The sequence below is a fragment of the Colobus angolensis genome, unplaced genomic scaffold, assembly GCF_000951035.1.
Source record: "Colobus angolensis palliatus isolate OR3802 unplaced genomic scaffold, Cang.pa_1.0 Scaffold211, whole genome shotgun sequence".
NCBI lineage: Eukaryota > Metazoa > Chordata > Mammalia > Primates > Cercopithecidae > Colobus > Colobus angolensis.
Genome location: NW_012115278.1, coordinates 988,601 through 1,004,928, shown reverse-complemented (window position 1 = coordinate 1,004,928; position 16,328 = coordinate 988,601). Strand labels below are relative to the sequence as shown.

Here is a 16,328-nt window from a genome sequence, read left to right as displayed (position 1 = left end):
GATATCAAGACCTATAGGACCTCAGGAGATTGTACAACACATATTACTACCAAAATGCAAATCTAAAGCTCATTTACAATAAAATTAACTGCTTATGATCAATACATCTTATATAGAAAGATTAATGATTGATAGATAATTGTATTAGCATAGAAAGTTTTTCCCTAATATAGGGCAGATGATTAAACATGTTTCCTCTGGAAAGCATGGGGAAAAGGTTAAAAATACATCTGTCATAAATAATTTTATATTCTTCTATATTGCTAAGCTTTCTTAAAATGAAGTGGTTACTCTTGGCAGTAATTTATGGCTGGAGCTCTTTGATCTTAAACTAAAAAAGGGAAAATAAGGGAAGCAGGATTAAAAGTTGAAACACATTTTAGCTTTAGTGTGTTGAGAGCTCAAAAGCTGAAAAGCACTTAAATTTATCAGTTGTGTATTGACTAAGTAATCTCAAAGGAAATCCTTAAGCAAGGAGTTCACCATTCTGACTTTTGGCTTTATACTTTACCCAACTTCATCAACATTTCCCCAAATTCTCAACTGTACAATGCATGTGGGCCTCTATTAAGATCTATGAGAAATTTCTTTGCATGTGTTGTGGAAATAATCATACTAAACCTTAATAACTATATTTGCTTGTATATTCAATTATGTAGCACGTAGAATAGAAAAGCATGAAGGTATCCCATTAATTCCCTCTCTGCAAAACAAGAGACATGTTCGAGTGATCTGTCAAAGAAAGTATGAAGAATTGAGTACCAAAATACATGAATACGTAGGGACAATACTGCAGTCTTTAAGACTTGAGATTATTCAGCATGGTTTTATAACAGAGAAAAAAGTGTAAGAGAATTTAAGAATATGCATAGAAAAAACAAAAATGTGTTAAAATAAAAATACTTGAGTAATTACGACAAGATTTGCTAAAAAGGCCTGTGCTAAAGAGAGAACGTACTTGATCTATTATAAGGGCATCGATCAATAAGCACCATGTAATACACAATCTACTTGAGGCTTTTTTATGTATTAACCAATATTTTGACTAGTTTGATGAGTGTTTTTTTACTTTCTATCGAAGAATAATATACATGTAGAAAAGTGCATCCACTAAAATTGTAAAGCTCAATGTATTTGCATGATGCAAACACAGCAAGTACTCAACACACAGATCAAGAAATAAAAATTACATGCATTCTAGAAACCACCCAGGTGTCTCATATCTATAATTATCTCAGGCATGCCATCAAGAGAAGAAAATTTCCTATATAACTTACCTTGCTGCAACAACGAGAAAAAGACTAATTCAAGTCAATACTTAATAATTCAGTTAGAAGCAGAAATATAATGTAGTATGACCACAAAGATCTTACGAACCATGGAGTCTCTATTCTGAAACCCCAATAATTAAACAGATGAGGAAACTCTGTTAATATTTTGGTACACCTGGATTTCACTACAATAAATTTTGATCCAATATGAAATTGCCAAAAATTCTCTTAAATTCTACATTTTTCCATAAAAGCAGAAGAGAGTTAAAACAGAAATGATAGATTCAATAGTGTACATGACATGGTGAGGGTCTCAATGAGGAAAAGGACGTATCATCAAAATGTCCTTCAATAAGCTTCTGAAAAGATATACACAACAACCTAAAGACCTAGCAAAGAGCACATGACATACGAATTTCAAAAGATAATGGTTTAGCTACTCACCCCTCTTCTCTGAAGTGGAGGATCAGACTCCAGGCCTTCTATCTCAGCAAAACATGAAAGAGAAAAAAAAGCAAACATAATCTTAGAAATACTCCACAGTAAAAATAACAAAGCGCGAAACGTGGTTCCATTGTCATTATTTAATAAAGGCATGCCATATTTCCTTCTTTCAGCATAACACTAATGAGATTTGCAGACAATATCACAGTTGCTTGACCCTTAATTCAATCTTCTAAAGTTTTTCATTTGTTACTTAAGAACATATTTCCTATATGTAAGTATCTATCTACAATTAAAGCAAGTCTTGGGTCAGTAAGCATACTAAAGAGCATACTGACTCATAAGACAGGATGCTAATGCTCTCTCAGGAGAGACAGAAAAGGAAGCTCACAGGGGTACTCTGTTGTCACTGAGGGATCCCCAAATAGAGCCAGGCTCTGAGAGTCTTATTTGTCCTATTGGAGGGCCACACATCTGGACCTCAGATTGACATCTGGAATGAGTCCCTCAGCATCCTCAGACAATTATTCTCATCATCGATCCAAACAAGCGTCCTCCCAACAAATAAGCATTTCCACAGCCAGGCTTATTTTGTGCATGGTTATCTAACGCATCATCAGTGAGAACAGTAAATGTACAGTAGACATTTGTTTAGTATCTGAATGATGGAACCCTCACATACATAGCCTGAAAAAACATATGACTGAATTGTTCCAATAAAATTAGATTAAAATCTGGCCAGGCACAGTGGCTCACGCCTGTAATCCCAAGACTTTGAGAGGCCAAGGCGGGTGGTCACGAGGTCAGGAGTTCAAGACCAGCCTGGCCAAGATGGTGAAACCCCGTCTCTACTGAAAATACAAAAATTAGCTGGGTGCAGCGGCACGCACCTGTAATCCCAGCTACTCAGGAGGCTGAGGCAGGAGAACTGCTTGAACCCAGGAGGCGGAGGTTGCAGTGAGCTAAAATCATGCCACTGCACTCTAGCCTGGGCAACAGAGCGAGACTATGTCTCAAAAAAAAAAAAAATCTATTGGGGAATTTTATAAAAACTCTTTAATCAACTAAAAGTTTAAGGAGTAAATGAGGTAGCAGAATAAATATATGGTATTATTATGGTACTAATATGTATAGAAACATCTATGTTATGAATATGCTAGATAAAGATTCAAAAAAACAATAGTTAGAACATGTGAATTTCACTATGAGATTATTTTCACTCAACATGAATAGTGTAAAAAGGAAATATGTCAACGATTCTCCACCATTGTTTAGGTCATTTCAAAAAGAGATTTAAACAAAGAGAAGAAACAATAATGAGGAATCCTTGAGCAAGGTAGGGACACCCCTGGGGAAATATATCTACCAAAACAATAATCTCCTTTAAGCCTCTGAAATAATGAACTCGCAGTCTTGACGTTCTGAAATCATTGCCCACAGAACACACAAAGAATTTCAAAACTACTAAACTGGCTGCTCACCTCTTTTCCCTGAAGTTTCCTTGAAGTTGTTTGAGCTTTTAACCTGCAGCAAAATATCACATAGAAAATAAATCAGATCAGAGAATGCTCCGAATTAATAAAAAATAAAGCACAAGATTGGTTCCATTATAATTTCTTATCATACAGGCATCTCAGCACTCTAGTCCTTGCTACAAACATCAGCATTGTTTGATCTCATCACCTCTGTCATTTCATTTATAAATTTCTTTCCTCCTTGAATTCTTTACTCTGAAAATAGCCAATTTCCTCTCTACCAAGCTATCCAAGCGACACAGCAGTTGTATCTTGAATGGGAAATACTAAAGTTGTAATCTACCAATAAAGATTTTATGAAAATACACTGTGATGTGAAAAATGAAAGACACAAGATAGTGGTATTGTGACATAACTGAAGAGTTCACCAACTGGGTCTGCTCTGAATGTGTCATTCATCCTGGTTGCAATAGAATAGATGGCCATTCATTGAGCCACACCTCAGCATCTCAGATACTTGTGCTTATCCTTGATTCAGACAAGTCTACTACCAATAAGTAAACACTCCTCACACCACACTGAGGCTCCTAACAATGTATCTTCTACGTTCAGCTTATAGCAGAAAACAGCACAGGCGGATGTCTGACTTGACTTTAGTGAAACTGGCTTTCATGACAACTCCAGAAGCTTCTCAGAACCCTTTGGTCTAAGCAAAATGTGAAGTGATATTGCAGTGGGATGGCTGTCAATGCTGATATATTTACTTAATATGATAAAAATAAAATGTCAGGAGTTAACTATGAAGATTATATCATTTAAAAGGTTATTGATAGCATACAACATGAAATTCCTTCCATGTGACAGGTGTATATTCCCTATCCAGGGTAGAAGACTAGCATACAAATGTCACTAACATTGTGACGAAGTAGAAATAAGACAACTAAACACAGGAGGAGGAAAGAAAAAGAGGAAAACCAAAAGCACTCATGAGGACCCTCCCATGTACCCAGCATGCACTGTTCAGCCACATATACCCACCCGCCCTCCTGAAGGCCCAGCCCTGATCTACCACAAAGCTCATGTTGCACAAGCAGTAGGGGAGTGTTCAAGAACGTCCCCCAAACTCGTAAATCAGAAGTAAAAGATTAACTAGGAAAACACAGAACTAACAGAATGAAGAGAGGTACAAAAGTAAACACTCCAACAAAAATAAAAACTCACCTAAGTATGAATAAATAAATAAATAGGCAAGCAAAGACTACACTGTGACCAAAGAGCACAGCAAATATAAAGAAAATACAAACACAATAAATATCAGTCATAGCTACACACACACACACACACACACACGTGAGTGGACTCCACACACCTACTAGAAGAAAAATATTTTCAGCAGGCTCACAAAATAAAACGTAATATGTTTTCTATGAGAGATGCACCTAAAACAAATGGATTCTAAAAGACTGAAAATAAACGGATGGGTGAAAGTATATCAAGCACATGAAAACAAAAAGAGATCAGGAATAGTGATTCTTATATCACACAATGTATTCAAGTCCCACAATGTTAACCAAGGCAAAGAAGGACACATTTTTTATGCTAAAAGATACAATACACATGAAGATTTGACCCTTATGGAGACTTATATACCAAATAACATAATAACCACCTTTATGAATAAAAAACTACATGAGATGTATGAGATGTAAGGAGAAAAGACATAGAAGATCCTATAATAGAAAATGATAATACACCATTATCAGAAAAAGACAGATCAACTGGGCAAAAATAGCAACATAAAAATAGGGTAGATTTTATGGCCATGTATTAAACTTGACTGATAATAGAAGATATGTATTGTTCTTAAGTGCCCAAGGCATAGTCACAAAAAACAATAACATAAAGGCTCTTTCACCAAGAAATTTAAAAAATATCCTATTAACTCCTGAGTAAAAGGAAAAATATGAACAGAAAACACATACGTTTAAATAATATGTAAATACATATTTTTATACATGTCTTTGTATGCAGATATGTATTTACATATTATTTAAAAATATACAACAAATGAGAATCTGTAATGTGCATTTAAAGGCAGTTCTAGAGGAAAATTCATTGCACTGAACATTTTTGTTATTTTTAAAAATGAAAAAGTAGGTGAATGAAAGAATTCAATTTTCATCTTAAAACACTAAAAAAGAGCAAAAGTGAAAGTATAAGAAAGAAAGAAATAAGGATCAAAGCAGAAATTAATGAAGATAATATGCTAAAAACCATAGATGTAATTAATAATTGAGAAGTCTGTGGTTTTAAAAAATATTAACTACATAGGCACTCTACTAGCTAACTTTATCAAAAAAGGGAGAAAATACATATACACAAAATTATGCTTCATGAGCACTTGAACATAATGTGCATTCTGCTATTGCTGGGTGTTGTCGTCTACATACGCCAGGGGAGTCAAGTTGGTTAATAGTGTTCTTACATCCACCTTTACTGATTATCTTATCCCTGTTCAATCACAGTACTGAGAAAGCACTGAAATTTCAAACTGTAATTGGGAATGGTCAAACGTTTCATTTCATTTCAAAAGCCTATGTTGGAAACATAACCCTCAATGCAACAGTGTTTAATGAGGCAACATTTAGAAGGTGATTAGGCTGTGAGAGCTCTGCCCTCATCAATGGATTAATGCTGTTATTTCAGGAGTGTGTTCCTATAAAAGAAGATATTTGTCTCATCCATACCCTCTCTTTGCCCTTCTATCATAGGATGACACAGCAAGAAGGCCCTCACCATATACCAGCCCCTTGATCTTTCCAGCCTTCCGAAATGTGAGCCAATAAATTTCCACTCATTACAAATACCCAGTCTGCAGCATTCTGTTACATCAGAGCAAAAGGGACTGACACAGAAAACTGGTAACATAAATGCAGTATCTTTTGTATCTAGATATCCAGTTGTCCTAGCAACATTTGTTGAAAAAACTGTTCTTTCCATCACAGAGAGGACAATGTCCAGATAACATGCCTTCTTGGGGTGCAGGAATCATACGGTTCAAAAGCCAGTGTAGGAATCCAGGATGCTAATGCCCCTATTTCAATATGAGGGAAGTTTAGGTCTCACGCTGTGTGAATCAAAAGCATTGTTCAAATCTTGTTGACTAAAAGTAATTGGTCAAGTAAACAGCAATATCCATAGTGATCTGGGAAGACACCATTCAGCAGAACTCAAGAATGGGCAGATCAACTTGGTATTTTTTAGGATTTGAGTCTCTGATAAGGATGAAATGAGATAGAACACTTCGCCACTGATTTTAAAGATTTTAGAAAGGTTAGAAATCTTTTGTAAACCAGCACAGTGATCAAATACATCATAGAAAAAAAGCTGGATTTTATTCGGGGGCAAAGGGATATTAAACCTGGAGATTTTATACAGCCTGGGAATCTCTGCTTTTTAATTTAATTTACTCTATTCACGTGTAATTTTATTATTGACATAGTTGAGTTTATGATGTCATTCTTCTTCTTCTCCTCTATGTCTCATGTGTTTTTGTTCCTCTTTTCCTCTTTACTTCTTTCTTTTTCATTAAGTAATTATTTTATAACTTAGCATTTAAACTTCCTTAATAATTTTTTTCACTATATTTTTTGAATTTTTTCAGTGGTTGCTCTAGGGTTTACTGCATATATCTTAACTCACCCAAATAAGTTTCTAATTTACACTAGATTAATTTCAGTCATATACATAAATGTTACACCTGTATAGCTCTATTTCCCTTTTTGCCATCTTTTGTGGTAGTATTATACATATTACATTTACTGATGCTATAAGCCAAGCAAGACATTGTAATAAATATTAATCTACCATCTGTACTTATTTCCTTAGTCCTGTATTGCTTTGCATCCACCTATCTTCTTTGGAAAATATATTACACTTTTATATGTAATAGACTCCAAAATATATTATATACATATTATTTTATAGCATTTATTTTAAAATCACTTAATAGAACAATTACATTTCTACTGTCTTTTATATTTATATAATTACCTTTACAAGCATTTTGCTTCCTTATGTTGATTTGAAAAACTACCTAGGGTCACTTGCTTTCAGCTTGAAGAACTTCAGGTATTTAGAGAACTCTTTTTTTTTTTTTTTTTTTTTCACTCTGTCGCCCAGGCTGGAGTGCAGTGACGGGATCTCAGCTCACTGCAAGCTCCGCCTCCTGGGTTTACGCCATTCTCCTGCCTCAGCCTCCCGAGTAGCTGGGACTACAGGCGCCCGCCACCTCGCCCGGCTAGTTTTTTGTATTTTTTAGTAGAGACGGGGTTTCACAGTGTTAGCCAGGATGGTCTCGATCTCCTGACCTCGTGATCTGCCGGTCTCGGCCTCCCAAAGTGCTGGGATTACAGGCTTGAGCCACCGCACCCAGCCGAGAACTCTTTTAAGGGGGTTTTGACAGCAGTATACTCTCCAACTTTTTTTTTTTTTAATTGAGGAAGTCTTTATTTTGTTTTCATTTTTGAAAGACAGCTTTGCCAGGTACAGAATTCTTAGATGACAGGTTTTTTTCCTTTGAGCATTTTTAATATGTTATCACTTTGTCTCTGGCCTCCATTGCTTTTGCTGAAGTCAGCTGTTAATCTTCCTGGGGTTCCCTTGTAAGGAAAAAATCATTTTTCTCACACTGCTTTCAAGACTTTCTTCTTGTTTTTGACTTTCAGAAATCTTACTGTGATGTTTCCATTTGTCAGTCTTTGCATTTATTCATTGGAATTCATTGAGCTTCCTGGATATGTAGGTTATTGTTTTTCCACAAATATGGGAAGTTTTCAGCCATTGTTTCCTTCAATATTTTTTCTGATCCTTTGTATCTCCCCTGCCTCTCTGGTACTCCCATATGTGTATGCTGGTATGCTTAATGATGTTCCACATTCTCTGAGACTCTCTTTGTTTTTCTTCATTCTTTATACTCTCTGTTCTTTTGAACATAATCTCTATTGTTCTATCTTCAAGTTTACTTCTTGTTTCTTCTGCCAGTTCAAATCCACTATTGAGCCCTCTAATAAACTTTTAAATTTTAGGTATTGTACTTTTCAACTCCAGAATTTTCATTTGGTTCTTTTTAATAATTTCTATCTTTTCATTGGTATTCACTATTTTGTGTGACATACCTTCCTTTACTTTATCATTTTTTTTTGAGACAGAATCTCACTTTGTCACCCATGCTGGAGTGCAGTGGTGTGATCTCAGCTCACTGCAGCCACTGCTTCCTGTGTTCAAGTGATTCTTGTGCCTCAGCCTCCTGAGTAGCTGAGACTACAAGTGTGAGCAACCATGTCCAGCTAATTTTTCTATTTTTAGTAGAGACAGGGTCTCGCCATGTTGGCCAGGCAGGTCTGGAACTTCAGCCAGTGAACAGTGCTGCTATGAACATTCATGTACATGTGTTCATTTGAACATTTGTATTCAGTTCTTTTCAGTGTGTACCTAGGACTAGTATTGTTGGGTTATATGGTAATTTTACGTATAACTTTTGAGGAAATGCCAAAATGTTTTCCACTAAATCAGGAGGAAAAAAATTGATAAGTGGTCTTCTAGAAGCTAATAGAAAGAGGTGAGAGAAACTATATCCCAAATATATTTCTTTAGCTTAAACTCAAAGTAGAATACCCCAGAAAAGATAAGGGCCAGCCAGTCTAGTTTTCATGTCATCTCATGTCATCAAGACAACATAAGGTCTTATTGTTGAAACAAGCCATGGAACCCCACAATCATATATTCACTTTGCCTGAAAACACCTACCAGAATGGCATCCTTAAATCCTGGTTGAAAGTTCACAGGAGACCCAACAGATATCTGGGTGTGTCAGCTGTGCTGGTGTCAACAAGCCAAAGAGTAGTCTTCCTCAATCATCCTTATCTAAGGGGAGGAGGAGAAGACAGTAGATCAAGATGACAAATATTACTTTCTGTATGTATGGCTTATGCATGCTATTTCTTAATGAAGAGATATGATTAGTACTGGAAAAATGATCCATTAGATAGGCTATGGGCCATTTATTCATCAAACAGAATAAAGACTAAGTATACAGATCTCTTGACTTTGGAGAATATCTCAGGTAGTTTAATGCAGAAATAAGACCTTCAATTGATCACCCTTGTTTACATGTTCAAGGAAGCCATATCGATAACAATTGGCATTATAATGTTGCTTGCACTCCATCATATAATGATCATACTGGAGACAGGTGAAACTCAAATTTTAGAAAACAGACATCATACTACTCATAATTGTCTTTAATTTAATGAATGATGGGACATGTATATATCAGAATTAGAACATGTAGCCATAATGCCATAGTCTTTATGTTGTGAGTCATCACCAATAAACCACAAACATTGTAAAAACACAGCAACCTGACATATATAAATTAGAAGTTAATATGTTAACTTCTATATTTAGACCAAATGAGTATCACATCTACAGATGATACCAATAATGACAACACTTGTCAACATTGTATCAATGCAATTTTAGTAAAAAAGAAAGTTTCCCTCTTGCAGATCCTGTCAAGTATGCTAGTCACTCATTGAGGAGAAGAAGAATGCATAATGATAATCATGTTGCCTGAAGGAATGGCCCTGACTGTCATTCACATAAGTGTCTATAAAGGTCTTATTTACCATTGGCATTATTCACAGCACACACTTTCATCATAACGAAAATGAAGCCAAATGTACTTGGGAGAGAAAAGTCAGGCACCAGATTGCTCATCAGTTTATCCAATTTCAAGTTTCATGGGCAAACACGTATTATTGATTCAGTCATAAAGATTCATCTATGATCAAAACATATCCTAGCTCTGTTAAAATATTATGCTAACATTGCAGAAAACTTTGTCTGTATATTTAGACCACAATAATTGCAGTACATTGAGCAAACTTCCAATGTATCATATTTCTCAACCTGAAAACAAACAATCGTAGGGAAAAAGTAAGGATTTTCTCATGAAGATTGCATTACATGTGTCAGTCAATCATTGAGAAGAAAACCCTATCATGATACTCATGGTGTCTGAATGAATAAATCTAATTATTATAGAGCTCAGTCTTCCCTAGTTCAATTACCTATTTGGAATTTTTCAGTCAGCAAAGGCAGCCTCTCACCTCCACTCAATAGAATAGTGCCAGTAGGACTTACCAAATCTTCCAATGAGAGAAAAAGAACAAGGGTCTTAGTGCCAAATATCCAAGAAAATTAGGAATTATAGGGAACTTAACACTTAAAAAATCAGAATTTATAGTTTGCTTAGAAGCACACAGATAGAAGTGTGCAAAACAAGTTTCACAGAAAGATTCCATTGTCGGAATCCCAAAATAAAACCCCCAATGGAAGGAAACTAAGAAATCCAAACTTCTTGTCTCACAATTGTTACCTAGGCTGGGCCTCAGCATAATCCATCTGAGCTTAATTTTTACATCATCATTTCTTTTCAAGATAACATCTCATCACTGACACAGCCCATGGCACTCATATGCATATGCACACTTAGATCAGATATGCTTACCAGAGATGGTTTCCTCAAACACTGGTGGTAAAGTGGACTGGATGCCACATTTTCAGTGCCAGGCAGTTGAGTGGTGTCAGTTTCTCCCTGAACAACAGAGTAAAGGGTTTTCTTCCTCCACAGTCTTTTCTGTAAAAGACAAGAGCAGGCTACAAAGGGTGGGATTACATCTCTTATATGTGCATGACTCCTAGTCACTGTTCCTAATTTCTACAAGACTGAGATGTGTGATACTCCAAATATGACCCATTACTTAAGCTGTGGTAGGCCACTGATTCCCTGGGTACAGTAAGGGCTGAGCACATAGGGATCATGTCTTTTGACAACCTGGTAAGAGATGATTTCCCTGCAGAAATAAAAACTTCTTATCCTCTTCATATCAGTAACAATTGGCATCATACATAGTGTATGCCTTTCTTTATACTGAATCTAATGACACCTGAGTGAGACTCAGGATAAGGAAATGAGATTTCAGACTACCTGTATTGTATTCAATTTCAATCAAGGGGAACCTACAGCTGAATATCAAGCCATTCCCTAAAATTGTCAAAAGTCTTTCAGTTGTGAGTAGTGCCTCAATGATCCACAAACATCATAACACCATACACAGCAACCCAAAAAATAAAATAATAGAAATGGATTGTCTGTTTGTACAATCACTAAAGAGTTGATTGCAATGAATTACTAAATGTCTCATCTTTAAATCAAAGTATGTTCAGGCAAATAAAAAAGGAGTTTTAATGAGGACCCCATTAGATCAGTCACTCATCGGAAAGAATAGATCACTGCTCACTAATTTTGTATGAACAGGTAAATGTAATCATTTTGAAGGTCAATGTTCAATATTCAAATGGTCCACTTGGAATTTTTTAATTATGAAAGACAGAACTCATATATATAATCCATGTAATGGCACACCTGTTGCTGGATGAACATTCTGAAGCACACCATGAGGAAAAAATCAAGATATTCTCTCTAATAATGTATGAGTTATTAAGAATAAAGACAAGATAAAAGAATTTTAACAGTTCCTTTAGAAGTAGATAGAGGCAAATGATGCAAGATTCCCCAAAGGGTTTCTTCCTACCAAGCTCAAAATGGAATACCCCATACCCCCCAAATCTAATGACTTCTCACACCCTCTTGTAAGGACTGGCACTACTTTTGAGCCTTAGCTTAATTCTGTTGAGCATGATTTTTACATTATTATGTCCCCTGAAGATACTCTTTATTCATATATTCATGTTGTCTTGTAAGCACTTACCAGAATAGCATTCTTAAACAACGGTTGTAGGAACACAGGATGAGTTAAATTCACTGCAGCATGCCTGTGTGGTAGCACTTGCCTCTGTGGCAACACCAGAGGGTGCTCTTCTCAGCAGTCTTTATCTACAGGCATAGGAACGGGACCATAGTTCAAAATCAGACATAAATTGTTCCTGTGTGCATGGCTTACACAGGCTATTTCTTAGTGGAGAGATATGGTCCATACTACCACAAAAAGACATATTACTAAGGCTCTAGACAATTGACTTATCAATATCATAAGGACAAGGTATGCCAGGTTTTTGACACTGAGTTTCTGCAATATTATCATATATCATACTACAGAGATGGTAAACAGGACCGAACATATTCCAACAGTATTTTAATACAATTTCAGTAAAAAGTGAACATTTTTTGAAAGAATTCCATCAAGTAGGCCAGTCACTCATTGAAAATAAAAACCCACAGTGAGACCCATGACTCTGAATTTGTGAACCCAGTCATTTCAAAGTCCATATTAGGAATAAGTGTCACCATTTCTAACATGTGTTTTCATTATTCTGAAAATAGTGGGGTCACATGTGTGAAGGGAAAATAAAAACTTGGGACCCCAATTTCCTACACCAAAAGAAAAAAAAACTAAGCTGAAAGCTGAATCATGCAAGAATTTCCTTTTGTTCTTAAGCAGATAGCTACAGATTAAAGGTTGAAGATCTCCATAGTTAGCTACTCTATGTTCACCTTGTCTTATGTATAGTGATGATTTACTGAGCGTGAGATGAATACATTATTGACTATTCCGCTACCTGCTCCTTTTGTCTTGGAACATACGGATTATCATACCCTCCCTTTTCCCCCTCCAGCCCACTTTCCCCTTTAAACACTGAAGCCCTCAAAATCATCTTTGGAGAAAGACATAGACCTCAGACGGTTTCTGTGATTTGGGGTTTATTTCTTCTGAGCGTGTCCTTAACCTTGTCAAAATATCTTCTAAATAAGCTTCTAAATCTCAGATACTTTTTGGTTTACATATGATAGGGACTGAAATTTGAGTATGAATTTGGTGATCAAATTACTAAGTTTTTAAGTTTCATAGGCAAAGTACATACTGATTCTCACATTCTCCTCTCCATTATCATGGTCTCACAGTTACAGCAAGTTCATCAGTAACTCAAAACAGTGAAACACTATTAGACCCCCACAAGAATAATACAGAAAAACATTTTGTCTAGCCAAAGGTATATTAGATACTGGACTAGGTAACAGTGAATTTAAAAAATCTTCAATATTGAATTGTATGAAGTTCAAATAAAAAGTAAAGATTTTGTTGTGAGGATTATATCATAAAGGAAAACTCATATTGAAATTCAGATTACCTGAAAGTGGTAAACTAATTCCTTTAGGTGGGAGTCTTCCGTAGCTCAATGTTCTATGTAGAATATACATGTCAATAAAGGAAGCTACTGATCTTTTACAATAGAATGGCACATCTCTTGGCAGCATGTCTTACTGAAACACACAATAAGAGAAAAAGCCAAAGAATGAGACCCGAATATACCGTAGTATTAGACGTTGCAGATCACTGAAACAAAGCTTATAGGCTGAGAATTTTTTGTCCATTTATAGGTATACTGACACAGTTGGGCAAACAAGTTACCCATAAAGATTTTGTTGTTTCAAGTTCAAAAGAAAATTCCCCTTGAAGGAAAATAGCCATCACTATTATCTGTTCCAACACTGTCATCTAGGCAGGCTGAACCTCAGCATAATCCTATTGAGTGTAATTTTAAGTCATGATTTCTCACCAAGACATTAGAAGGTTTCGTTATTGATGAAAGACATGGTACTCCCCATGCACACTTGAGAAGGCTTCCCGAAGCTCTGATGCTAGGATGCATTGGTGTCAAGAGCATTTTCATTACAGGACACCTGGGTGCTGTCCACTGTCCCAGTCGCAACAGGCCAAAAAGTGCTCTTCTTCCATATCATCAACTAAGGGGCAGATGTAGAGCAAATGTCAAAGGGAGAACTACATCTCACCTGTGTATATGAGTCATGCATGGTTTCTGTTAATTGAGCAATATTGACAATACTAAAAAAAGACCTATTATAAAGGTTTTAGTCCACTGGTTCACAAAATATAATAAGGACGAATCATACAGGTCTCTTGGCTTTGGAGAAGCAATTCAGTGGTTTTATGCAGAAACAAGAACATCCCATTGATAATCGCTTTATATATTCAAGGAAGCTGTATCAGTAACAATTGGCATGGTTTACTGTATATGAACTTTCATAAAACACAGACACTCTGGAAGCCACATGAATCTCAGCCTCTAGAAATCAGTTATCAGGGCACATGGAGTTGTATGCATTTACATGCATCTTGGCCAAAATGCCCAGTTTTCATACTGTGAACCCTCATCAAATGTTCCACAAACATCACAAAATGGAATAACATAAATATTATAATAGGTAGAGGTGAAGGCCAGGCACGGGGGCTCAAGCCTGTAATCCCAGCACTTTGGGAGGCCGAGGTGGGCAGATCACAAGGTCAGGAGTTCAAAAACAGCCTGACCAACATGGTGAAACCCCATCTCTACTAAAAATACCAAAAAATTAGCCAGGAATGGTAGCACTTGCCTGTAATCCTAGCTGCTCAGGAGGCTGAGGCAGGAGAATTGCTTGAACCCATGAGGCAGAGGTTGCAATGAGCCGAGATCATGCCACTACACTCCAGCCTGGGCAACAGAATGAGACTCCATCTCAAAAAAATAATAATAGGTAGAGGTGGATCTATGTCTACTCTTACATGTAGATGAAAAGAATATTACATTGTCTCATCATTATCTCAGTAAAATTTCAATAAAAAGACATGTTTTAATCACAAGGAAGCCATAAAGAATGTCAAGTCACTTACTGAGGAGTAGAATGTACACTGGGAATTGGGACACATGTTGCCGCTTTGGTGAACCTACTCATCTGAAAGGCCCTTTCAGGACCAACTGGAAGCATTCACAGCCTGTATTTTCATTATACTGAAAATGATGAAGTCACATGATATTTGGGGTTTATATTCAGATACTAGTTTGCCCATCAATTTATTCAGTTCTCTGTTTCACGGGCAAAGCAAATTACTGATGTAACATATTTGTATCCGCTGGCATGATCCTTCTGTTACGAAAAGTTTACCAGTGAGTAAACTGGCCATACCATTATAATATCTTAAAATTTTTAAGGTAAAATAAGAAAAAAATCGGTGTAGTTGTATATATGTACCCAAGTGAACACTGCATGTTAGATTGGGCATTATTAATCAGGTGGAACAGAAAATAAAATGTTCTCAACTTTCAATCCCATCAAATGCAGATAAAAAGTAAAGATTCTGTCATAGCATCATATCAGATAGGTCAGTCACTCTCTGAGAATAAGTCCACACTGAGATTCAGATTTTTTAAATGAGTAAGCATAATAGCCTTAAGAGTGAATCATCACTAGCGGTCTGTCTTGAATGTATGTGTGATGAAAGCAGTCACTCTGCTTTGATTAATGGCATGATGCATCTCTCGCAACACTGAAAGATACAGTGAAAGATATAATGAGAGAAGAACCAAGGAATGAGTTCCAAATGTCTCATACTATTAAGAATTATAAATAATGGAAACAATGCTTAAAGGATGAAAATGTGTTGTTTACCCAGAAATGCATACACAGGGCAAGTTTGCCACAATGGTGTCGTTTTCTCAAGCTCCAAAATTATTCACCTAAAAGAAACAACGATTTCTAACTTCTTGTCTCAGGTTTTTCACTTCTGTTAAGTCTCCACATAATCCTATTGAACATAATTTTTAAGTCATCTTCCCTGTCGAAGACAATATAACATCTCAATATTGACCCAAGCCAAGGGGTTAATCTATGGAGTCATCTCCCCACAAAGGCAGAATCGTAGATATTAGCATGCTTATCAGAGATAGATTAATGTTCTACGGTGGATTGGAGTTGCTACATATTCAGTGCTGGACACCTGGATGGTATAAATTGCCCTGGGTGCAGCAGGCCAAGTGGTGCTCTTCCTTCGCTCTCATCTAAGAAGAGAGGAGTAGGCCAGGTGTCAAAAAGGAAAACATTGTTTCCCACAGTTATGTGGCTCACGCACGGTTTTCCTTAGTGGAGCAAAATAGTCAGTACCCCAGAAATAGCCTGTTATGTAGTCTCTAGACCACAGATTCACCAAACACAAGGACAACATATACAGGTTTCTTGACTTTGGAGAATCACTGGTGTGGTGTCATGCAGAACTGG

At 36.4% G+C, this 16,328-nt stretch overlaps 1 long non-coding RNA gene across 1 annotated transcript in view; it reads right to left on the bottom strand.

Moving 5' to 3' along the window:
- Nucleotides 1-14,022, bottom strand: part of LOC105512415 — a 71,529-nt gene extending 57,507 nt beyond the window's left edge. Inside the window, exons 1-7 of the long non-coding RNA XR_001001847.1 lie at nucleotides 13,835-14,022; nucleotides 13,406-13,538; nucleotides 12,028-12,152; nucleotides 10,764-10,892; nucleotides 8,999-9,115; nucleotides 3,197-3,239; nucleotides 1,716-1,753 (exon numbers count right to left, since the gene is read on the bottom strand). This is a non-coding gene — a long non-coding RNA (uncharacterized LOC105512415). The remainder of the gene's footprint in view (nucleotides 1-1,715; nucleotides 1,754-3,196; nucleotides 3,240-8,998; nucleotides 9,116-10,763; nucleotides 10,893-12,027; nucleotides 12,153-13,405; nucleotides 13,539-13,834) is intronic.
- Between the last annotated feature and the right edge of the window lie 2,306 nt (nucleotides 14,023-16,328).